Source organism: Sceloporus occidentalis, unplaced genomic scaffold, assembly GCF_023333645.1.
Source record: "Sceloporus occidentalis isolate IW3139 unplaced genomic scaffold, rSceOcc1.0.p SCAF_159, whole genome shotgun sequence".
NCBI classification, from domain to species: Eukaryota; Metazoa; Chordata; class Lepidosauria; order Squamata; family Phrynosomatidae; genus Sceloporus; species Sceloporus occidentalis.
Window position 1 is genome coordinate 1,400,349 of NW_028317139.1, and position 19,373 is coordinate 1,419,721.

The following is a 19,373-nucleotide window of genomic DNA, read 5'->3' on the forward strand; positions in this document are numbered from 1 at the left end:
GGATCCCCGTTCCTTGTTTGGAGGACACGTTGTCTCTTCTGTGGTTTACTTCCCGTTTTCTGAATAATAGATGTGTTTAAAATAGCTGTTGCAGTTTCCGTTTCAGGGCAATACTTATCATTTTTGACCAATGCATCCGGACAATGATAACGTAAAGTGCTATTTTAAGTAATATTGGTTGAATGTTTTAAAGATAAATGAGCTGAATTCAACTTGTATATCATCGAGTGCGGGCTTACTGTAGCTGGACTGTCATGTAAATAGCCAGCACTGGGTAACGTAACATGTTGAACATACTTTAATGTATATAAGCAGGGGCGTAACTAGAAACCACAGGGCCCTGGTGCGAAAATTGTCCCGAGGCACCCCAACAGCTGGTTTGTGCCATCATTGCCCCAAACAACTTGTCTTTGCCTTCTGTGCCCCTTGCTCCCCTTCCTACATACACTCTGGCACACGTATGTAAACACACATAAATTACACACACTCATACTCACTAACACACACTCCATCTCACCCCACTTACACATGCATGCTCACACACAATTACACATCCATGATCACACACACACATAAATACACAGTTAGACATCCATGTTCACACAGACACACAATTACTCATCCATGCTTACACACACACACACACACTTACACATCCATGCTTAAACACACACAGAGACATCCATCCTCACACACACGCATACACATCCATGCTCACACACACTTATACATCCATGCTCATATTCATACATACATACATACACCCCCCCACCACCTTCACCAGCTTACCTCTCACCGCTCCTGCAGCTTGCTATCCGGCTTCCTGCACACGGTGCGCGCAGCCTCTGTTTTACTGCAGGGTCATAACGTGACCCCGATACGTTCCTGTTCCCAGCTGGTTCAGAATAGTTTAGAAAGGGCCCTTCTGACCTGGAGCAGTGCAGTCCAGGTCGGTAGTACCCTTTCTAAACTATTTTGAATTGGTTTGAGGAGACAGGAACAAGGGGTCACATGGGTCGCCCCTGGCATGCTAGAGGCATGCTGCGCCCCCTGTAGTTACGCCAGTGTATAAATTTTTTTTGGGGGGGGTTAAATGCACTTAGTTCATATTTATCCAAAATCATTACTTCAGGGCCACTATAATTGGAAACAGTAAAAGGAAATAGCTGACCTATTTTTAAACAGATGCAGCCAGTCCTTGACTCGTCGTGACATTTTATCAGGGAATGACGCAAACCATTCAACCGCTTTTGACAGTAGAATGATAGCTCATATTCAGCAAAACCACATTTGATACAATTTATTTATTTAAAATTGCGAATGGATATTTTTATATCTTTTACTAGCCATAATGGCCATTATAAATTAGCCATTAAAATTATATTGTGGTATTTTCTCTTTCCTCACTGTGTTTCCCCCCTTGCCCTCTCCTTCCAATTACTCTGTTCCTCTTGGGTCTATTCACTAGGAAATTAAGTATAAAAAGTAAGGACCCCCTATTAACCCCTGGTGAATAATAATATGAAATTCAGAGGTTATAGGGCCACTACCCCATTCATCCCACAGGGCATGGTGGAGATGCATTGTTTTAATTGTACTTTTAAATTTTATTCAGTCCTAACCCTGTCATGGAGTGGTGTTCGGGCTAATCGTAGGAGCATTAATCTCTCAATCTTCCCATTTTTTTTAACTTATTTTGATCTTTTTATTATTTATGTTTGGGGGAAGGAGGGGGCCGCATGTTACCTCTCATCCCCTTCGGAATGAATTGCCGAATGCATGTGTGTGGTCAGAGGGTGCAAACTGGAGTGTTGAGCAGGACAGGATGAAGTGATAGTGTTTGGACCTTGGCTTTAAGTCCCACCCAACATGACCTACAATTCTCACAGTGACATGGCTTTTATATTTTTAGACATGTCCCTTGTAGATTACTTTTTGACCTACACAAGAGTTTATACTTATTTGGCTTAAAATATAGTTAAGAAATATGACGTTGACACAAACCCCTTGTATCTGATGCTATGTCCAATTATCTTAGACTTTCCACAGTTTGAGATAATTATAATATGATGTAGGAGTATCTTTATTTTTAGTTTTATTCATCTTTTTATTACTATTATGTTTTAAGGGAAAGTTACATCCACAATATAATTAAAGGGGTTATATAAAGAATGATTCTGGTAAAAAACAGTGAAAAATGTTCTGTGAAAAAACAGAGTCCAATGAGGAAAGTAGAAATAGGAAGAAAGGAGTAGAAGGATGTAGAGATTGATTTTATTTAGTATGTGAAAGATGGTTTGGTCTCATAAATTGTTTTAAATACGTGGTGTTGGATATCTTTTTATTCTAGTTGTGCAAGACCCAACATCTAGCTCAAACCATCTCATCAGAAGTGAAGAAGTGTGACCCGACTCTAACAAAATATGTTCCAACTTTACATAGTATAAGTGAAAAAAGGGAAGAATGAAAAAGTAGAGACTGGTACAGTACAGTTCCAAGACAGGGCACATATTATTAAAGTGACTTTAGGGTCGCTGATTATTTTTTTTTTTAATGTTAACATTTAACAGAGAATATTTTATTCTCTTAATTGTGAAGTTGTGAATTGAAGTTGTTTTTAGCTGACAGGTCTAAGTTAATAGCAGTTTTGTAGGTTGATTGATTCCTTTGTACATAAAGCAAACATTTTCCATAACAATGGAAACCACCAAATGCAGTTAAAGGGTATGGAACAGAACACTTTCACAAAGACCCAGTCATGGGCTAGGTAAGACATTGTTTGGTTAACAATGGCCTAAGTGCTGTGTCCTTCCTGATATCACTCCTAGAATTGTATTTCGATATCTTTAGGGAAGTGTACAGATCACGCTGTTCCATAAAACTTCTCCATTTTAATTAGACTATTCAGGATTCTTTGTTTTGGACTCATATGAAATCTTGGTCATGCAACAGACCTCCCCCATATGAAGTAGCCAAGATAGGTAAAAATCTAGAAATTAACAGTCTATGGAACTTGGTATAGATGACCAAATATTAACAGATCTCATCTGCATATTGCTACAGGCTTTAGTCGATTAGGGAAGGGCATTCAATTTTGGAATTTGCAGCACCTTCTTAAATGGAACATGACATAAAGGCCAACAATTCAATTGGCGGAAGGGCATGTTAAGTCTGTCTCTATTTCTTTTGCTGCTGGCAAAAACCACCAGATAAGATCTGCTGCTGGTGAAGAAATGTTCTACATCCTGGCTAATGTGATCTATGTCAACGCATGGAATCAGTAATCCTGCGACCCTTATTATTCCCCTTAATTTACCAATTCAGTATGTTAATAATAATATGTTATAATATTTATATTATACTCATGTTTAGCTTATGCGTTACCCTAATTAACCAGCTAGGTTTAGATGTAGAATAGTTAAAAATATAAAAAATGATCACCTAGGTTACATGGGGCTACCTGATGACACTGCAAGGTGGTGCTCTGTGTAAAGTAAAAGGGCAGCCTCTTCTCCAACCCTGCCTCTAGCCATCCCCAACAGGTATCCTGAATGTCAGCCTTTAAGTCTTTTCTGTCTCTAGATAGTAAAAATGAATGTTTATATATGTTTTGCTGTGAGAGTAGCATTTTGGCTAAGATCAAGTAAGTACCTGTGAGAGAAGAAAGCTTGGTCCCCTTGCATTAAGGCTGGCATAGCATGAAGACTATGTCCCAGATCTGGGCATGTGTCTCTATAGGTGTAGTAGTGTGGGTTACACTGTACACCTTTTTTTTTTTTTTTTTTTTTTTTTGACACTGCTGGTAAGTGCACTGTGCATGGAGACCATTCCAAGCACTTTTATTATTATTATCTGTCACTAGCCTCAGCCTTTAGGCTATATTTGTGATGCAGACCAATTTTATGATGTAAAGGCTGGGGAGTAACGGGACATTTTTTATGTTTTTGTCTAGTGTCTTCATGATGGACTTTTGATTGAAATATTTTATTCAAGCAGACAGATTTTTGAACACTGAAAATGACCAGAGGGAAGCCAGATCCCCCTAAAGATGTTTTTGTTGAGGGAGGCATAGTAGCCATTGTGGGTAGATCCTCTCTGAAATGATTTGACTCCAGTAGTCCTAAGCAGAGAAGGACTAAGGAGATCCGACCCTCCAACAAGCGTTTGGGCCATGGAGGGAAAGAAGGTGTTGTATATCTCTTTGGGTAGTGCAACTGCAGAATAGGAAGATTAGGGATCTGGTCCCCACCAAGGCCTTTAAAAGACACTTTAGCACCTGTTCGACTTTTACTCTTTTCTTTACAGTAAGGCACTGACCACAAGGTCAGAAGGTTGTCAACAAAGTGGGAGTACAACATGATGCTTTTGGTTCTCTGTTGATTTAATGGTGGTGAGCAAGGCCAGTAATGATCCTAAACCCAATAGCCTAAGAGATGCCCTCTTTGGGTCACATCACACAAAGTTGCCTTCTACATATAGAGTTTTTGTACAGCCTTTTAAGTACATATTGCATAAAATAAATGTCATTGATATTTGGCTTGTTAGAAGCTGTGCAATCTTCAGGAGAAATTTCAGAACAGGGAAATGATAATCCAGACAAATGATGCAAAGGTCTGCAGATTTCCTGTCAAAAATAATGAATCTCTTTTTTTTTTGGAAGGAAAACAAGTGTAATTTCCTTCAGATACATAATAAGTAACAACCTCTGTTCTCTTTAGCGTTGCATAAAATGCTAGTCAGCCACACAATTTATAAGCCGTTATTTTAATGTAAACTTCTATAAGAAAACTAAATATTTATAACATTGTGAGATGCACTGTTAATATTATTCTCATGTTTACAAATGCAAGGTGAACTTGGTGGTTTTCACCATAGCCACAAACGTTGTGAAGGAATTTAAACATGCTTAAGATAGGCATGAAGCTACCTGAATCTAAAACGAGACCAAAGATTGATTAAGGTCTGAGTCTCTACATGAGGAAAAATCGACAGACTAGATGTTCTGAATGGTTCTTATTTGCCATCAAATTCTGTGATTCTAAAAACCCAGCTAACTGTACAATTCTGTTGTTGCAATGCAGACCAGTTACCAACTTAGCAAAATCAAAAGGGTTAAGCCAATGATGTCTGATTCCATTCCTTAGGGACTGCACTTAGGGACTGCAAAGACAAAGAGTTTTTGGACAGATACGGTTTACAATGTGTTATATAGAAGGTGATCATGGTGGAAAGGACAGAAGGTCCGTGACCATAGCAAAAATAATATTCCTGCTGATTGGAACATCCTGTTGGTGGGTTTTCACACTTTGCACTATAGTCATGTTATGTTCATAAAACTGATTTTTTTTTAACTGGTTAATTTGATTCTGTGTTAGAGAAACCTAATGGATTTGTGGCCTACCTATGGTAGGGTAGGACACCACTAGATTAAGCACACAAAGATACCAGGTAAACAGGCTAACAGTCTATATAAATCACAGACTGCCTGGCCACCAAAATATGCATCTGGATGTGTATTATTGTATTATCATCATCCATATTCTATGCTGTACGATGCCTGACAAATTCAATTCAACAAATACCAGCGACTTCAAACATGAAAGAGACCCTGTTTGCAAGCTCATACCAAGCAATTATAGAAACAGGTCCTGATAGTACCATGTTATCATTTAAAGTTTTTGGCTCCGAATTGGCACCCAACCCATGATGAGTCCGCCCTGAGTAAGAGGCTTTTGTGATGGCTACAATTACAAGGACCACTTGGTACAGGAAATACTTTATCTCAAAGTAGAGAAGGACAGCTGTGAGTGTATCTACTCCTACCCCACATACCTTAATCAATCTAGGAACCATAACATAGTGACTCATATTAGACCTTTTTCCACTATTTGGCATGAAATAAAGACTGATGCTATACTCCCTAGATTTAAAAGGCAGCTGCCTTGACACCATACACACCACTTATTTATATTTTGTCTGTTTTCATCTCAACTCATTCCCATCTGAGTTGTGGTGTGCAGCTCTGACCTGTGACCCGCCGACTTGCCAGAATTTTGGAATTCTTGAATGAAACCAAATGTTTATCTTTTACATACTTAACATTTTGTTTGCCATTGGGGCTGGGATGATGACCACTAACCGTGATCTTGGAGCATTGAAGTTACTCTTAACTCTTTGAATGCCAGCAGGATGATTCTTTTGAGACTTTGGTTACGCAGTCTGTTAGGAACCGGTTACCCTTCTGAATATTGTTCTCCTTTTATCGTATGTCATTTTCTTGTACAATTTCAGAAAGCTGGTGGCTTCTGGGTTTGATACACACAAAATAATTTTCTTTGTCCGTGCTTCGGGAGTTTCCCTGCTGAGTAGCCTCTTTGTGTGTAAGTTAAACACGTTCCTCCCCATGAATTTCTAACACTAATAAATGCTCTGCATTCCTGCGCTGACTGGATCATGATAACCTTGGCACAGCAGAGCCAACTGGTCTGCACGTTCACCTACATGCTTGTTTTTGAACGGTTCTTTAACATGTATTATACTTTGTATGTTAGAGTCCAGCAGTCCTTAACCATAACCAGGCGTCTAGGCGAAGCAAAACAGATCAGCTACAAAAGAAAGGAATAATCCCCTCTATTTAGCAACATTTTTACGATGTTCTCATGTAAAACCGTAATTTTGACAATATTTAAACTGTTTACTCAAAATGTCTAATTTTTCGATTCAGATGAAGTATGACTGTGATTAAAATATTGTTTAACACCCTAAAGCAATTCCAGCTGTTTAGTACATTAATGCCAGATGTGACGAGCTTAAGTACAGTGGGTGGTTACGTGCAAAGACCAATTTTTGCGCAGAGTGGGCTGTCACTAGTGGAATGTGCCTGCTGGTTGCCAAGTCTTTAAGGCTTTCAAAGACCTCATAGGTTCATCAAGATGTAGAGGTGGGTGACTGGTAGGTGGACTAGTCAAGCCCAAATCCAGACTTGTATCCAATTTATTGAAACCGTATCAAATAAAGCCCTATTTTGTTCAGTGTTACACTATATCACTGTGCAGTACTGTATTTGGCACTCAAAAAAGTTATTCCCTTTGGGATTCGCCTTTATATTTTTCATAAATTGTCAGGTAATAAGGAAGGTTAATGTATATACAGCCTATTTAAACCTAAAGTAATGTATGTGTGCCATTCATTTTTCTGTAGAGAATATGTAGTAGTTTTAATTTGAGGGAACATTTAAGTATTGTTTTACTATGCTTTCAGATGTATTTAATAGGTTAACTTTCATGTTTACTTTCATGAGGCTCTGGAGTTAGCGTAATTTTTTAATAGTATTCTTTTTAATTTCACATTGTACAGAGCTGTGGAATATGGCACTATAGAAATCAATAAATAATGTAATATATTAGCAATTTCGTGGCTAGTATTATTCTGAACCATAGGTCTTCTAATCACTCATCTTGTAGGTTCTTACTAATATTGTATTGCAATTTGGTAAAGTGGCTTGTAGAATAAAGGGTGTATGTAGCACCATTTTAAGAGTCTCAAGAGCCACTTTTAGTGTACAAATATTAATAAAGCCATTTGGCTTGTTTGTTGCAGATCGAATACGCTGCCCCCTTGTGGAACAATAATGAACAACATTTTTGTTAAGTTAACTGAAATAATGAAAATATACTTCATATATACTTTTTGTTTTTGTGATGATCATACTTGAGAACTCCTAGGATATCGTTTGACTTCTTAGGCTAGTACAGTGTGTGGCTGGATTCTAAGCATGCATTTTACTAGCACTCCATAGATGAAAATACTTCTTAACATAGACCGTTACCTTTTCTTTTACAAATTAACCACAGTCCATGCGTATCTTTTGGGTGTGACCCCCCCCAAACTTTTGTTTATGTAAAATTGCCAAGATTAAGCATTTTCCTTGCAAGGTTCAATGTTTGCCCCCATCCCCCCAAGAAATTAAAATAAAATAAAAATACATACACATATACGCTACATTAAAATAGGTGGTGCCCTCCACTGCAAAAAATCCCTCCCCAATTGGAAAAAAATATATATTAAATGCACAGACACTTTTTTTTTTTATTAAGTAAAAGTGAATCGTGATCTTCTATATACTACAACTCCCACCCCCTTCTGAATGATAATGACTTGTTAGGATTTGTATCCCTGAAAAGTGGGTGTACTTGCAAAAATGTGTGTTTTATACCTATATTTTATTTATACCTATATTTTTATTTCTTTTTTTTTTTTTTTTTTTTATTTCTATAGCATAATTTTGGAACTTATCCTATTGTTATGTGTGCCTACTCTGCAATAGTTTATGTACTGTCACCAACACAGGCTTCTACATGTATGTACCATTACATAAATATATAAAAAATGTACCTAGGGGTGCAGGCTTTTAAGAAAATGAGTTTGTTACTTTTGCTGTTTGGTTTGGCATATATATGGAGGAATAGTGGGAAATAAACTATTTTTCATACTATTATATCATGTGACGAGATGCAACATTTGCCTTTAATTAGGTATCTGAGACCTGTTACATCATGTATAGATTCATAGACAGCTGTGTGACATCACATCACTCTCAGCAACATCATCAAGGTGTGTTCAGCATGCAGAAAGACCTCGTTTTCTGTGTGTTCAACACCCATTTAGAGCAATTTACTTATGTGGCAGTCAGCAATTCCACAAAATGGTACATAAACCATCTTGGTGGGGCTGTCCTCCTAAATTCAGGACTGTCAGCAGCTATATTACAACCTTTCATTTAAACGTTATTACTAAATAGTCTTTGGCAAAACATCTGTCAAATATAATAGAGGCTTATTACTTTTGAAATGGATGAATACAAATAATGGAACTACACTCCATCTATTGTTTGGCTGTTTTGACGTTATGCAAAATACACTAGATAATACTCAGTATGTGCCGTGCCTTTTCTTTGAAGTAATCCGACCCACAGTGTAAGTTTGCATTGGAAAATTTGCAGGGTTAAAAGGAGACTGAAATGTCCCAGGAAGAACTCAGTGCATATTAATATGCATTAATTTCTAATTAAATATGGAAAAAAAATTACCTTAGGGATCTCCTTTTCTTCTCCATGGCCTGACCATTAGCGACACTTGTCAAGGGGGACACCTCGTAAATTTAAGTGAAGCGCATATCATTGGTGGAGTGTCTCTTTTAAGAAGATGTATTTTTATTTTAATGAATTTACACAGTGGCAAAAGCTGGTCCGGTGTCTATTGAGGTAAAGGGAGATATCCATTCTTATTATTTTGGTACAATTTTAAGGATCTTGTTCAATTTCCAAAGTTCAGGTGGACCGAAGAATTAGGGCAATGTTAACAGTTCCAGGGGATAGTCTTTCTGCTATCTGGAGATAGTGTTTAGTACAGAAGAACCTTCTTGGCCCATCAAATAGTCATATTTCCAAAAGTACAAAACCCATCCTCCTTAACCATTTGCCCTAGCTTGGAATGATACTGATTGTAGTTGAAGGCCGCAGCATGAAATGTCCTGGTTCCCGCTAGTGATTTACAGAGCTGCTGATGTGAAACATTGTTTTGCCTCTCAGGTATAGCAAGGCTCCTTTTGTGAAGCTAATTATATCTTATAAGCCTTAACAAAGGGCCAGATTAATGTGAAGCGCTAGGATACCCTAAGTTCAGCAGCCAGCAGGGGTTTCTCTTTGTTATGCACAGCTTGTGGGCTTTGCATAAGGGCAAACAATGATGTTTCACTTTCTGGGAGTGACAGTTGTGTCACAGTCTCAAGACTCTTCCTACATTGTCATGCGTTTATCGTGTTCCCAAGACTTGAATACATTGTTCACACATGGCTTTCTAAGACCTCCTTATTCCAAGTCTTCCCGTTTGGCTCTACCAATTCCGTTCTTCCATTATTAAGGCAGGACTAGCTCAGTTCTCCAACTAGCACATTTTGTTGGTTTTTGTTTTCTGGAGGTTGGATCTGCTCTAATGAAATGTATCATTATAGGCCTGTTTGGTAGTTCTCTTGGTCAACTTTACTTTACAGACTAAATTGCTCCCCTGGCTTCGTCCTCTATGAAGGTAGGTATTACATATTTTCTAGTACTATTATTATTATAGTATGAGCCAAAATAAAAAAAAATATTTTTATATAATTTATTTTTTTAGCTATACCTTTTTAAAACTGTGGTTTTCTGTCCACTGGTGCTATTTGTTAATAAGCCCGGTCTGTCAACATAGTTTGAATTAAATTGTAAAATCACCTGAATGTACAGTATATACTCAGTAATTGAACCGATTAACAAAATTATTTTTTGGTATATTTTAACAAAACTGCGTTTTCATAAAATTTAAGTAGTATGTTGTACTTTAAACTAGTGCTTAGGGTTATTGCAAAGCCACTCTTGATACATTTAAGAGTCAACATGACTTAGTTCTGATAAAAAAAAAAAGTTTATTCATTAAATGTCCTGATTTAAAGTATTTTTGCTGGTTCCTAAGTTAACAACAATAGCGCCACAAATGATCTTTGTAATTTGTTCTGAAAATGTTGGAGCGCTTAGTGGCTCTAGTGTCATCCGTATTGAATTTCTAGAACGCTGCTTTTGCTCCTGATTAAAAATTGATTCAGGACTGTTATCTGTTCACTGACAAAGCAGGTCTCCCATCCATTGTGTTTCAAATACTCAGTGCATACGGTTGCCGTAGCAACTGACAAACACATCCTGGATGGATAGGTCAAAATCTAACATGTGGATTATGTCTGCGTCTCGCAATTACTCTCAAAATAATACCAGAAGGCTGTTTCAGTGCTTATTTCTATAGAAAATGGTATGCTGCATACCAGCCTTGAAAGAGGTCTCTGTGTACCCACCTTGCCTTCTTTGGAGAACATCTGCAGAACAGATGAATACCTAATGTATCTGTAAGAAAACATCACTTTTACTATTATCCCAACTGATAATTAACTTTATTATAATTATATTATAAATTATTTATTTATATATTTTATTATTTATTGTTTTCTTCAAAAGAAATGAGTATTGCAGTATAAAATAATTCAATACTTGTTTGTTTTTGTTTTTTTAATTTACACTACCTCTGCCTTCCTGCACTCTGTAGAGTGTTTCTTGCTTGGTCTTCGAAAAGCAAACGCTCCCCGCTGAAGTATTAAAAATATTAATGTTACTAATGAGATATGTACTATCCTTGATGAGCACCGTTCTTTTAAATACTTGGCACTTGCTGCTACTTTACCTAATGTCTGCTACCACTAGAACCAGCCTCCAAAACCTTTTGTAGAGCAGCCTTAAGCTCTCAACTGAAAATGTTTGCCAAGCCTTCACTTACATTCCATTATGGAAATCCAGATATGTGTTAACATGTGCACACCTGTTAAGTGCCCTTTTCTTGTAATGTAGAACATAAGATATATGTGTTTATAATTAATTGCATGGGAGAAGACAATTGTGCAATTAAAATAATTTTTTATAGCGCTGTAAAAAATAATTATAAAAACTATCATATTCTTGGGCTATTATAAAGAGTGCATCCTATTCTTAAAAATCCTTTGATTTATATTTTAGCTGAAGGGAACAGGCCAAACAAAGGGCTTTACTTTACTTGTGGGTAAAATTATGGTAGTCTCTGGAGGATAATGAGCATTGCTGGGTTAAGGTTGAAATGGATAACAACACACCTTGATTGATACTACAGTTTAGTGGACTGATCTGGGGAGAGCCTTTGATCTCCTCAAATGGCCCATGATCACCACTGCCCACAACACCAGGACATTGCAGTGGCACAGAATATAGTAATTGAGGTACATCTCGGTGTATAGATAATAGGACTGCCCCACTTAAAACCTGACAGTTGGGAAGTAGGTGTAGTGGACTATTGGCAGGATTGTGCAGTGATGTGACATCGGCATAGCTGTTAGTGTTGTGACATGCTGTAATTTCCTATCTGGCAGGCCCTCAGCCTCAGTCCATCACGATATTCCATACTTGAGCAGGGACTGCAGGATAATATTAATTTTGCCCAACCGAGAAGGGTGCCTTTCCCTTTGCAAAACCAGACATTATAATGTACTGTATGTAAGAGGTCCATGAAAGGTCACGTGGGGACTAGTAAAATACAGCCTATTGTTTCTAAAGAGTGACTCCACTTATTAGTATTTATTAATTGTTTTATATATCCTCACCCCATTCCCTCAAGATTGTAAGCAGGGCTCTCTCCACCTAATGTATCGGTTTGTCTTAGTCTGTCAATTCTAGTCTTGTCATAACCAGGGCCGGCCCTACAATGGGGCCGACTGGGGCAATTGCCCCAGGCGGCACTTCAGAAGGGGCGGCACTTTGCCGCCCCAAGCGTTTTTTTTTTGGTTTTTTTTGAAGCGGAGGAGAGAGAGAGGGGCACCGAGTGATTTTCGCTTACCCGCTCGGCGCCCCCCTCTCTCTCTCCTCTGCGGCGAGTTTACCTGTTCGGTCTCGGTGCCGGCTTGTAATGCAGAGCGCCGGAAGTGACGCGAATTTCCGGCGCTCAGCATTACAAGCCGGCACCGTGGCAGCACAGGGAGACTCGCCGCAAGACTGTTTTAGGGTAAGTACCGGGGGGGGGTAGATAATGACGCCCCCCCCCGGCGTCGGCGGGGGCGGCATTTTAAACTTCGCCCCAGGCGGCGTTAAGTCTTCGGCCGGCCCTGGTCATACCCCTTGAATATATGTATTGTATGAAATACTGCATAAATTGCAGGCGCTATATATAAATAAACGATAATAATATAGCGCCATAATATTCCTGAACTCTGTACACTTATTTTCCCTGCCATCCCAGGTGACACTAAGGATAGACTCCTCCTCCGTACCCGATAGGGCAGGACTCAAACTTTAAAAGGGCCCTCCCCTCCTACTAACACCAGTTTTTTTCCTGCCCTACCAGGTAGGGGGACTCGTCTACCTTTTATTATTTTCTTCGGCTCTAGGTTGAGCCATTTTCCCCGGGCTAAACCCCCATTCCTGGGGGATACCTTGCACCTTAGCCGGATGGCTGGTGCTGCGTCGCCCAGCGCTTGTCCCATTTCCTGGACGCTGCTGCGGTGCCGCCGTCCCTGCAGTGATCGCGGCAGCGGTGGCGCCGTCGTCCCGGCGGTGATCACGGCCGCAGTGGCGCTGTCCCGGCGGGGATCGCGGCTGCACCGCCGTCGTCTCGGCGGTTAGCGCGGCAGCTCCGCCGGTCGTGTTTTGGAGTTGCCAGCATGTTTGCCGGCACCTCCTATGGCCGGGGACGCCTGCTGGTCTGAGGATTCAGCGGCTAGACGCCGCTGTTGCGGCTTACTGGCTTCGGCCATAATGGCGTCTGCAGATTTCCGGTTCGGGCGTCTGCACTTCCGGTTGTGCGTTCCAAGCCTCGTTTTGGTCACAATTCAAATTTTTTTGGCGCCAAACTCTCTGCTGTTGCAGATTACAGCCTAATTTCAGCTCCCTTTTCACTATATATATAGCAGATAAGTGATTTGGCTGCTATGTGTGTTCCTGCTGTTTTCTTTTGGTCAGGTGCTGTTGCATCTTTCATTATGTCGGCCCCTGATAATTCTGAGCCGCCCTCTGTTGAGGACAAACCTAAGAAAGCTGCTATGAAGTCTAAACATGCCCAATGCTCCGGGTGTCACAAGGCTTTGCAGGATTCTAGGAAGAAACTCTGCTCCGCTTGCCTGAGATCTGTAGCGGATTCTGAGCCGTCTGGGGGTAGGGAGTTTTTGACCTGGCTTAAAGAGGAGATGCAGTCTACCTTCTCTGCCTTCCGTCAGACTGTTCCTGCCTATCATCACCTTCCAGCGGTACAAGACCCCGCTCTCCTGGGGCGTCAGCCTTTGTACTCTGAGTTTGACTATCCTGAGGTAGAGGAAGGTTCCTCAGAGGAAGGAGAGATCCGGGAGGAAAGTTAATTTTTGTTCCAGGTGGAAGAAATTGAGACTTTAATTCCTGCTGTGAGGTCAGCTATGCATTTGGAGGAGGCCTCCACCCAGAAAAATGACTCTTTCTTTGGTGCCAGCTTCTCCAAGCAGTCTGCCTCATTTCCTGTTCATCCTGCGCTTTCTGACATTATCAAGCAGGAATGGAACCACCCGGAAAGGAGGGTTAACCTGTCCAGATGGGTTAAACGCATGTTTCCCTTTGATGAGAACTTTGCTGAGTTTTGTGCTACCCCGCTGGTGGATACTGCTGTTATGAAGGTCTCCAGGAAGACTACTCTGCCGCTTGAGGATGGCTCTCATTTTTCTGACCAGATGGAAAAGAAAGCCGAAGCTGCGGTTAAGAAATCTTTCGAGGCTTCAGCTGCTGTCTTTAAACCGGGAATTGCTTCTGCCTCAGTTTCCAGAGCTGTCAAGATTTGGCTCTCCCAGATCGAAGAGGATATTGCTGCCAAAACCCCCAGGGAGACTATCCTCAAGAATGTTGCTGCCGTGAAATTGGCCGTGGATTTTCTCTGTGATGCCTCCATTGAAAACATCAGAATGACGGCCAGAGCTTCAGCGCTTTCGGTTGCAGCTAGAAGAGCCTTGTGGCTCAAGGCCTGGGCGGCGGATAATGCCTCTAAGAACAGACTTCTTAATATCCCTGTTAAGGGTAAGACTTTATTTGGGGAAGAGCTGGAGTCCCTTTTGGAGAAAACCACAGGGGACAAGCATTGGATGCTTCAACGTAAGCCTCCTTCGAAAAGACGGCAGTCCTTTCGGCCTTTCTTCCCGGGACAATCTAGAGGCCATAGTTCTAGATTCAACCCCTCGTCCAGAGAGCAAAACTTCCGAGGCAGATTTCCTCGTGGAAGGGGGAGATTTGACAGGATTGCCTTCCCCAAAGCGTTTCAAGACCCCAAAAACGCTGCATGACGCCTCCTCCATTCCGGTGGGAGAAAGGCTCCGTTTTTTCACCGACAGTTGGTTCTCACTCACCCGAGACCCTTGGGTGAGAGCCATTGTATCGCACGGCTATCAACTTCAATTCCGGACCAGACCTTCAGACCATTTTTTGACCTCCCACCTTCCTCCAGACCAGGCAAGGCGGTCGGTCCTGTTATCCACCATCCAGCGGTTGTCAGACCTCAGAGTCCTGGTTCCTGTCCCCTGACCAGAACTGGGCCAAGGGGTTTATTCTCTGGTTTTTCTGGTCCCCAAGAGACCGGGTGGTCTTCGCCTAATCATAGACTTGTGTTTTTTGAACAGTCACCTCCAGTTCATCAGGTTCAAGATGGAAACCGTAAGATCCACCCTCGACACCTTATGCCTCAACGACTTCATGGCTTCATTAGATCTAAAGGATGCATATTTCCACGTTCCTATCCATCCATCTCATCAACGTTTCCTGAGAGTGGCGATTCCTCGGGGTTCAACTGTCCAGCATTTTCAGTTTCAAGCCCTTCCATTCGGATTGTCGGCGGACCCAAGAGTCTTCACGAAACTTTTGGCAGTTGTGGCGGCCCATCTCCGAGTTCAGGGAATCTCAGTCATTCCTTATCTGGACGATTGGCTTATCCATGCCCAGTCGGCGCAGATTCTTCGGGTTCACCTTGCCACGGTGGTCGACACATTACAAGATCTCGGCTGGATTTTGAACTGGGACAAATCCTGCACCGTTCCCTCTCAACAACTAGTGTTCATGGGTCTTCGTCTGGATTCCTGTTCCGGGAAAGCTTTCCTTCCGACTGCCAGGATAGAGGGGATTCGATTCCTAGTACGCAGGATTCGCTCTGCGCACTGCAGCTCCTTACGGTTATGTATGTCCCTGCTGGGCAAGATGGTCTCTGCAAAGTATGCAGTGCCCTGGGCTCTGGCCCACATGAGAGTACTTCAAGGATTTGTCCTCAACCATCTGGAAGACGACCCTTTGGCTCTGGACAGGCGTGTCTGTCTTCCTCCGCAGGTCAGAGCTTCCCTCTCCTGGTGGCTCCAACAGAACGTCCTTGCCGCAGGGAAAAGATGGTCTCTTGTCGCCAAAGTACTTCTCACCACCGACGCCAGCATCAAGGGATGGGGAGCTACGTGTCAAGACCTGTTTTTGCAAGGTCTCTGGTCCCCAGCTATGAAACTTCTTCCCTCAAACTGTCTCGAGTTACTTGCAGTAGAAAAAGCTCTGCATCACTGGGAACATCTGCTCGCAGGCAAGGACATTTTGCTTCGTTCCGACAATCAGGCAGTGGTAGCCTATGTCAACAGACAAGGGGGCACAAGAAGTCCTCGGCTTCTCCGTATATCGCTCAGGATTTCCTTTTGGGCAGAGTCCCATCACATGACTCTGGCCGCCGTCCACCTCAGAGGAACTTTGAATTCTCAAGCAGATTTCCTGAGCAGAACTCCTGTGCTAAGCGGCGAGTGGGCTCTGCATCCGGTAGCCTTCAATCTAATCGTCCAACGGTGGGGCTTGCCCGAGATCGACCTGATGGCATCCAGAGACAATGCTCAGATTCCTGTTTTCTTTTCCCTCAGACCTCAGGATCATCCCTTGGCAATAGATGCCTTCTCACAGGAATGGAATTTCCATCTCGCATACGTCTTCCCTACGTTTGCTCTAATCTCCAGGGTCCTACAGAAGATCAAGAAGGACCACACCTCTGTGATCCTGATAGCACCAGACTGGCTGAAGCGAGTCTGGTATTCCGACTTGATCGCTCTAGGTCTCTCTCCCCCTCTGAAGCTCCCAGCTTGGAGAGACCTTCTGCATCAGGGTCCGTTCCTACACCCAAACCCTGCTATGTTCCACCTGATGGCCTGGAGATTGAACGCAAACTGCTGAGAGCGCAAGGTTTTTCTTTTCCTGTAGCTGAGACTCTTCTGCAGAGTAGAAAGAAGGTTACCTCTCTGCGATACATTAAGATCTGGAAGAGATTTCACAGTTGGTGTTGTTCCAGGGGGATTTTGCCAACTGCCTGTTCCTCTGCCTCTATTCTGGACTTCTTCCAGGAAGGATTCGACTGTGGACTTCAGCCTTCTATGATCCAGGTGCATATTTCTGCCATCAGTGCTCTCCTCGGGTTTGAGCTTATATCTCTGCCTGTGATGAGACGCTTTGCCAAGGCCATCGTCAGGATGCGTCCTCGTTCTGTCACCAGGATGGTTCCGTGGGACCTGAATCTCGTCCTTCGTAGACTTACATTGCCTCCTTTTGAGCCTCTTCAGTCGGTTTCTCTGTATTTATTGTCGCTGAAGACGGCCTTCTTAGTAGCCATTACCTCCGCTCGTCGGATTTGTGAACTCCAGGCTTTGTCTATGAAGGAACCGTTTCTCCGTTTTTTCCTGGATAAGGTGGTTCTGTCTCTACCGCCAGAGTTCGCACCCAAGGTTCAGTCGCCTTTCCACAAGAACCAGGAGATCGTGTTGCCTACCTTTTTTCCTGCTCCTGGCTCAGCTGAAGAAGAGGTTCTTCACACTCTAGATCTGAAGAGATGCCTCACCATCTATTTGGAACGGATTCTACCCCTGCGTAAGTCCTCTCGTTTGTTCGTGGCCTCTTCAGGGCCCAACAAGGGTGTCAGCATCTCCAAGTCTTCCATCGCTAAGTGTTGCGACCATCAACTTGGCATATTCTGCAGCCGGCCAACCTGCTCCTGTGGGGATCCGTGCCCACTCTACTAGGGCAGTCTCCACTTCCTGGGCCGAAAGATGTTGTCTTTCGCCCGACCAGATCTGCAAGGCGGCTACTTGGCGGACTCTCCACGCTTTTGTGCAGCATTACCGTCTCGACCAGATGGCTCAGGAGGACTCTCTTTTCGGTCGGAAGATCCTTGAGGCTGTTTTGTCTCCTTAGTTTGCCCACCCTTCTGTTTTGGTAAATCTATCCTTAGTGTCACCTGGGATGGCAGGGAAACAGGAAGTTCTACTTACCGAGAGCTTCTTTTCCCTGTCGATGCCTGGTGACACGTTTTTGTTCCCTCCCTTCCTTTCAATACATTTTGTTGCATCAGATTGCTTTGCCTGTGTGGTCTTTGGTATTAACTGGTGTTAGTAGGAGGGGAGGGCCCTTTTAAAGTTTGAGTCCTGCCGTATCAGGTACGGAGGAGGAGTCTATCCTTAGTGTCACCAGGGATTGACAGGGAAAAGAAGCTCTCGGTAAGTAGAACTTCCTGTTTCTTACTTATGGCCCCTGCAACCATAAACAGTACTCTTGCAAATCTAACTGTTAGGTGTTCTATTTGTCCTGTGGGAGCAGGCAGATGCGTAAAAAGGTTTTGGTTTTTTTTTTGTACTGGCTATTGCGTATTATTCAAACTCCAGTAGCCACTAACAGTTACTATGGTTTTTCCAAAACAGTTGCCAAAACAACTCAAACCAAGATATTATTAGGTTAAAACAGGAAGTGCTGATCAATAAGTATTTACAAGGGGCTATTAAGCATACTTGTGAACTTTCTAAATGAGCTGACCCTGAGACTCTTTAAATATTAACCCCTTAAGAGCCCATTGTGATGATTATATGTAGTGACTTGTCAAACGTGTTAACCAAATGGCTGTAATAACAATTTGCATGGAGACGTTGACTTGCCATTATCTAAAGATTCAGTCACCTGCATTCAAGCAGAGATATCAACTATGACACACTAGTGGCAAAAAGCACAAATTTGGAGTCTTCTATATGATCACAGCAGTGTAGAAGAGGAATGGCTTGTTCCAGCCTGTGTGACCCAGAGAATCTGCCCCATCACCCTGAAATTGGGGCAGAACCCTGAGGTTCCCGGGTATCGCTCTTAGTTTGTACATTCAGCTATGAGTTATCAGCAAAGTACAGGTAAACATTACTAACCTGTCTGTATATACCACTAGGGCTGAAACAACTAATCGATAAAATCGATAATAATCGATAATGAAAATCGTCAACGATTTTCATTATCGATTAATCGAATCGATTTTTATCTCAAACAGAGATCGGATTATAACACTAGACTCCAGATCCCCCGCAACGCTGCAGGGGACCTGTATTCCCCTCACTGTCGGCCGGTCTCTCACTTCCGTCTCTCTCCCCCTCCCATACACCCCTCTGACTCCTCCCCCCTCCCATACATCACTCTGCCTCTCTACCCGGCTCCGTTACTGACTTCATAGAAGCCTCAGCGTAAGTGAAGGGCAGTAACGGAGGCTGTCTGTGCGCATTGTTTAGACCCCCACCGGCTGACAGAGAATCATCCTCTCTGTCAGCCGGTGGGGGTCTGCATCGCACAGACAGCCTCCGTTACTCACCTTCACTTACGCTGAGGCTTCTATGAAGCTGCAGTGAAAGTTCCTGTCAGTAACGGAGCCGGGTAGAGAGGCAGAGCGGTGTATGGGAGGGGGGAGGAGTCAGAGGGGTGTATGGGAGCCACCCTCCCATACACCACTCTG

At 42.4% G+C, this 19,373-nt stretch overlaps 1 protein-coding gene across 1 annotated transcript in view; it reads left to right on the top strand.

Annotated features, from left to right (window-relative positions):
* LOC149280152 (protein Shroom2-like) overlaps positions 1–19,373 on the top strand; it is a 96,140-nt gene that overhangs the window by 30,314 nt on the left and 46,453 nt on the right. The gene's annotated exons all lie outside the window — the stretch shown is intronic.